Raw genomic sequence first — 7,581 nt, forward strand, 5'->3', positions numbered from 1 at the left:
AGAACATCGGAAAAAAACAATTTATTTAAATACAAAAAATAATGATTTGGTTATCTATGTAATTAAAAAACTATTTATGTAATTATACATAAATATATTGATTTTAAGTTAATTAAAGTCTTAAGATGTATACTTTGGTAATTTTCACAAAATGTATTCATCATTTATTATAAAGTTGACTGAAGAAAATATTAAATAAGGGTAGAAGGGTAAAGTTACATCATTTCTTAATGCAAGTGCAAATTAAAAAGGTGATATATAAAATGGGATGGAGGGAGTACATATACACACCATGTGATTCAATGATCAATATTTTGTTGCACATTTAATGTCCACTAAAGTAATTTAGGCTTGCTTTTATAATATTCTATTGCACATTTAATGTCCTCCACTAAGTTGAGTGTTTGAAAATTTTGTTCACACCCATAGTTTTAGTTTTTCCTTTTCTCCTATATTATTAGTAATAAATTGATTTTACTTTTAATCCTTCCTTATGATATCTGATTAAATACATTTAATATTTAATTAGTTATATTACTTATTTATCAATATATCATGTTGAGTTTGTATTTTTACTTTATATTTGACAATAATACAATTTTAAAAATAATCCAAATATATCATATACTTCAACACACTTAAATTAATTGAAGATTAGATATTTCTCAATCTAACATCATAAAAATCAAAAGAACATGAGACCAAAAAGAACTACTATCGGCCCTCTTTTATTTTGGAAACTCTTTTTGGGATTAATCAACCAAGTTCCATCAATTCAAGAAAATATTCTACTCTTCAACACATTCAAAATCAAAGTTCCACTGCTGCAAAAAGAAAATGACATTATAAAGTCTAACTATTATCCACTTATACCTAGAATGTTTTTGTAAAAACTAATATTATATAATTTAACTAAGTAACATTTCATGCATAAATATGTGTTAATTTCCATTTGTAGGTCCTCGAATAGCCATAAGCCTCTTCAGAAAGATGTTGAAGTCTTCATCTCTACTCAACATACTTATCCTAACATTTCTTAAATCACTTCCAAATCTTCTCTCACTACTTGTATGAATCTTGTGTTTTTTAAGAAGCTTTTGACAATCCTCCTCTTCAGCTCCTTTGCAAATTAGGCATGCAAATGTTGTTTCAAAAAACAATATGAATTTCAAATTCAAAAGAAAAGAAAACTTTTTTCAAATATATATCGATAACATCATAGCTTGTAATCTTAAACGTGACATAACATTATAATATTTTTGTTATTACCAAGGTGTGATTCATAAAAGTCTTTTGTGAAAAGGCAATATTGAAGAGGGTATTTCTGGAGGACAAAAAATGTCATTGGTCATAACAACTTGTCTTAACCTCTGCCACCTGTCAGTCATAAGAGACTGACTATATTCAAAGAATTTTTTTATTTTGGGATCCAAACAACTATCAGAGACCACTTCAAGAATCTTAGCAGCTCTAAGTTGAGCTTCTTTAGATACACCAATTGTTCTAATCTCCATGAACTTTGTCATCTTCCTTGCCACCTCTTTGTCCTTAACAAGTGCCCAATTGCATGTAAATAAAATTATAATAAGTGAGAAATTGAAATCTGTAGACTTCTATAGGTTTGAGTTGTAGAATTAGTCATTGATACTTTGAAGCTAAAAATAATTGTTGATGTGCTTTATTTTGTGATTGTGACCTTGCTTGTAATTAATGTTTGAAAAACTTACCCAATTCTGGAACCAGCATGGCATGTGCATTTGGAAATAGTGAAGAGCATAACATCATGGTTGGCAGGTATGGTAATAGCAGTGTACTGTGGCCAATAATAAGCTAAATTATAGATTAATTTTCCTTGATATACATTAACTACATGCTCTCCAATAACCCCATCAGGATTATTTGGAGATGTAATGAACTCAATATAAGCTCCACTTTTCTCAAAAGTTCTTGCATCTCCCGCCCATTTGTGTAGTCCTGACCTCACAAAATCAGTTACTTATGTTCTGAATATGCTTGCAAAATGACAATTACTATGTAATTAATCAAGAAATGTCGCTTTTAAAGTAGACTAACTAAGTCACATGATGTGTTCCAAGAATTATATATCACGTTATATTTAAGGGTGTGGCTTACTGCAATTATAAGAAATTTTTTTATGATTTATGTTATAATTAATGGATCTAATATGTACCAAGAACCATGTGACTAATTAATAAAGAACAAGAACTAATATTTTTAACATGTATTTCAAATCTTTGCATGAACCATGTTCCTATATTATATTTTTCTTTAGGATACAATGCAAGTAACCAACATTGTCTCAGCGAGAAACATGGTATGTTAACATAAGTGAAACATTATTAAACACCTTGTTTCGTTGACTTTTAATAGGTTAATTAGAGATTCATGATCAACATGCATTAGACATATTAAAATAATACCTAAAGTCAAAAAGAATCATTAGCCTTGTTGAGTCTTAAAACCTTAATATATAGCGCCATTTAATAAATTTTAACTTTTGACCACTAATTTTATCATACATAGGCTAGGACATCCATCACAATTTAAATGAAAAATATATCGTATAAACGTGTAACGAATAAAAAGGGGTAGCCTAAACTACACTTACAGGCTCAAGTTGATCAGTGGGAGAAAGAGCATAAAGTGTAGCCTGCATAAGCTGGCTTGATCCAGTGCCAACAACAATATAATGATCATCCACAATTGCATTTCCAACTACTTTGTGTAGCCTCTTAATTTGTTCCTCTAGTTTTGACTCCAAGAACCAACACAAGCTCTTACCATTAGCAAAATAACTCAATGAATCATCACTATTGAATGTTATGTCACACTTGTTCCCGATTTTTCTCCAATATGACTCATACATTGTTGGATCACCACTATACACACAACAAAAATCAAATTCCAAATTAGTATTCCAACAAAGAATTGATAAATTTGTAACATTTCTACAAATTTTATGAAAATGGACCTAATCTCTAGAAACATAATAAAGCACTCAACATTGAATAAATCAAAATTGGCGATTTCATATATAAAAAATTGAATTAGGAGGATTGACCAAGACCATAAGCGTATAACTTATATGAAACATTCTAATGAAAAATAAATTAAAATTGTAAAAGAATACTTACTGATCTAGATTAATAGTGGTGAAAGAGTCCTTAGTGTTATTTTCTGGAGTTGCACAAGGGACTGAAGAAAACATGACAAGGCAATCATCTGTTCCACACATCTTTTTCTCTTTTTTCTAAACTCTTAAATCAATCACAAATAAATTTATGTGAGAAGAAGATAGATTTGAGATCTATATGTAGAGAAGGAGACAAGTCTAATTACCAACAAAATTATTTTTTTAATTAATACACATAATTTTGGATTATCTTATTAATTGCACTTGCCAATCTCCACAAAAGGATCTCTAATTAATTGGACTATAATTGCAATTATCTCTTTTCTAATCTTGATTTTTTTCTCATTTAGTTTTAGTTATCCTGAAATTTTTTGCATGTAATAAGGAGAATAAATACTAAAGTGTCTATTTGGAAAGCTGCCACATGGTAAGTGAAATTGGTGAGGTTACGTATAACATAGCTTAGTAATTACTTAATATTGAAATTACACATGTTTGTTTGTCATAATTTAATGACAGGATAATTACAAGCATATCTTGATGGTATAAATATAATAACACAGTTAAATTGATTAAAACTAAAAGTATTTTTCAAAAATTAAGAATTAATATTTGATAAGTACATGCCCTAATAAATGATATTAGATTAAATATTTAAGACACATATTATTTCTTGAAAATATATTAAATTAATAATCAAATATTTGTAACTCATTTTGTGTAAAAATAAATGATATATATATTTTTCAAATAAATATTATTTTCAATTTAACTAATTGTAAAAATTAAAAGAATACATGGGCTTAATATGTGATAAAATATAATTTCATAACACTATTGATACATCTTTTTAAAAGAGGATAATCTATCAATTGTAAGTGAAGATGAAAATATGCAATGTGAAATAGCAAGTAAATAATACAAAAATAAATAAATTAAAATAAAAAAATATAACCTAATTAATTAAAAATTCCAAAAAAGAAGAAGAAGCTTAATATGGTACTTTTATGTCAAATTTCAATATAACATAAAATAAGTGTCAACATAACTTAAGTACATATAATTTGAAAGAAAGAGAAAATTAAGTTTATAATATTATTCAGTAATAAAATTCTACTTTATCATGTCATAACACCAAATTTTACTAAAAGTATTTAATGGTAAAAAATACATTCGTACGAATCTCGTGGTCAATCATAGATATTTTAAAACTATTCAATCTAGATCACGCTGGCTCGAAGAGTTTTCCAAGCCTTGAAATTACTAAGATCCATAGTTAGCCAACCAAAAAAACTACTAAGTCTAATTGGTTGTTACTTGTTTATTAAAGAACAAGTAATTACTTGCTCTTTCTTTCTCTTTTTGAAAAATCATATTGATTCTAAATTAAATACATTCTAATAATTATTAAAATAAAATATTATACTTAAAAAATAAAAATATCAACAATAACAATATATCAGAAATAAAATACAAAATAAAGGTAGAATATTAATTATACCTAGCTCAAACCTTGATAGCTCAAAATGCACTTGTTCAATACAATAGTTGTGTTGTAAGTTGTAAGCAATAATAGCTTAACAGTTCAATTTATAGGGAAAAACCCAATATTGAGACAAAAAGGAAATCTAAGAAGTAAGGTAAGTAATATAATATAAAGAAGGTAAATCTAAGAAGTAAGGTAAGCAATTTAATATAAAAGAAAGTAAATCTAAGAAGTAAGGTAAGTAATTTTATATAAAAAGGTGAATCTAAGAAGTAAGGCAAGTAATAATATCAGCTCATTTTATTTGTTTCCATAATATAATAAGGAAACAAATTAATTTATTCCATTTTCCATGTAAGGTAACAAATCCCAAAAACTTTATTCCATTTCCCACCAACTGTCCCCATACATTAAATAAAAATTATTGTATTTGCTCTCAATATATATGTGTATATATATGTACATATAATATCTTTAACCGATGACTTGAGTAGCAATTTTTTTAAAAAAAAACATACAATAATGACTTAATCACCTTTAGCTTTAGGATAAAAAAATTATCGTTGTTGAGAAATTTTCGGAGATACAAAATCTTCAATTTCTATTGGTGTTTTGGCTGGATTTTGTTAGATTTGGCATAATAAGAGTTCAAACATGAAAATTCTGAGGAAATACTTTTCTTTTTTTGTACTATCAATGATTGTATAGATTACCCGGGGCTACCGTTAGACAAATTTCAAATAACTATCTCGAGCTACTAGAAGTTTAGGAACATGACTCGAACATCTAAAATTAAAAATAGTTGTGTCATCGTAATTTTTAAAAGTCTTTCTTTTATTAGTAAATTTAGTGTTAGTGAAGCACTATCACATAAATTAAAATGGAGGGAGTAGCAGAAGTAAGCTGCATATGCAACTCTAGAAATAAATAAAAATATATGAACTCACATTTTGAAACAATGTTGATTTTAGTCGACCTTTATAAGTTCCAAACATTCAAAACTCGCAAACTCTCTTAAAACACATTCAACTATCTTTGAAATTGTCATACATTCCCGTAAGTCATAAATAGATAACCAATACTATGAAAAGTGTCAAATAAGAAGAAAAAAAGTCAAAAAATATAAAACGATCTAGAGGATTGTTACATTTATGGACCAAACTTGTTATAAAGTATGCAAAAATGTTCATTTTGGACCTACCCTAACATAAATAATTATTTTTGTCATTTTCTTAAAAGTGTATTCACTGAATAAGAATAGTTGCATGTGATGTGAGTTTGACTGTTGGTATCAAAGAGAACCAAACTCTAATAAAATATAATGAAACTTGACCAACTTCTCTAGCTTCTGTTCTTTGATCGGTGCTTTAATAATATATTGGACAAGTCGGTATCAATTTGAATTACAAAATGGTCCTTCATCCTTTTTCCATGATAAGGTATTTCTTGACACACTTCGTTGCTGTAACGATCGGGTTCCGTCGTTATAGAAATGCTAACGGAAGAAAAATTGAGGCCGGAAAAACTTTTTCGTAGTACTTGAAATTTTCCAACCTTGTCCAGATTAGGAGGAAATCTGGTAACAATTGCGTGGAGTAATTATAGGTTTGATTGCATGAGTGGTTAGATGACTTGTTAAGGAATCCGTACGACTTTACGAAATTGAATTCGGGTGAGTAGAACTCTCGGAATCGATCTTAGCGTAAAGGGTATCTTTCTGATCGTCGTGGGTTAGAGGTGTGTTGTGAAATGGGATTTTGGAATTTCTTCAATTGACTCTCTAGTTCCTTTTGTGCCGCTTTGGCGGGAGTTTGGCCGCTCTGGCGGGGCCTCTACAGCGGGATATGGGGCGTTGTGACGAGACTTAAAATCATAGGGGAAGATGAATAGCTCACTGGTTTGAAAATGCGCTCAGGCGGGAGTTTATGTCGCTTTGGTACTGCTGCTACAGCGGGATAAGGGCTGCTGTGGCGGGCCAGACGCGACTTAATGTCGTTAATAAACCCCTAAACGACCTTATTTGGCACTTTTTGACTTTTAGAGCTAAGGAACGAACCCCAGGCGATTTCTACTCGTTTTTCGCCATTCTTGAGGCTAAAGGTAACCTTTTAACTCCCCGATTCCGTTTTTGATCCGTAGAACGTAATAGAATAGGTGAATATTGATTGGGGAGGGTTTTGTTAAAGATTCTATGGTGGAAACAACCCTAAATTGGGTAATTGGGATCATGGGTTTGATCTAGGGTTCATAGAATTGTTAGTAATTTGGGTAATTAGCGATTGCTTGTTGATTCCCGTGTTATTGTGATTGTTGTTGACCAAGAACAAGTGGAACGAATCCGGAAAGGGAAGGATCAAGTTTCTTAGGGTTTCAACCTTGTTTCGAGGTAGGTGATGGTTGTGATTCTATGATTGTGTGATGTATGCTTGTTCTTGCTTCATTATGATACTTGTATATGTATGAATGTTGCAATGTTGATCACACTTGTTGTAAATGAGATAGAGAATCTATGAATGCCATGAAATCATGACTTAAATGTATGATCTTAATGATATACTTGTGATTGTGATTGTGGTGTGTGAATAGGATCGGTGGCCACGTTCCGGCATAACTAACTTGGATCAATTGCCACGTTCTGGCATAAGTATGGTATCGGTTGCCACCTTCTGACATAAATATGGGATCGGTTGCCACGTTCCTGTCACGACCCAAGCCTAGGGCCTAGACGTGACATGGCGAATGAGGAACCCGAAGGAACCCCAAACAAGCCTCTCAAACTTGTCATCACACTTCATCGGTCGCGGAAGTACATTTAACATTAATTAACGGGAAATAGGGACTAAGGGCAAACCATTTCAAAATGACATCATAGAACAAGAGTCAAGCTCATTTACAAAATACTTGTCCAACGCACACCTCTACATACATAGATAGGACGGGG

At 30.4% G+C, this 7,581-nt stretch overlaps 1 pseudogene; it reads right to left on the reverse strand.

Moving 5' to 3' along the window:
- Positions 1-941: 941 nt before the first annotated feature.
- LOC102601786 (L-tryptophan--pyruvate aminotransferase 1-like) overlaps positions 942-7,581 on the reverse strand; it is a 25,387-nt pseudogene continuing 18,747 nt past the window's right edge.

Source organism: Solanum tuberosum, unplaced genomic scaffold, assembly GCF_000226075.1.
Source record: "Solanum tuberosum cultivar DM 1-3 516 R44 unplaced genomic scaffold, SolTub_3.0 scf00417, whole genome shotgun sequence".
Taxonomy (NCBI): Eukaryota; Viridiplantae; Streptophyta; class Magnoliopsida; order Solanales; family Solanaceae; genus Solanum; species Solanum tuberosum.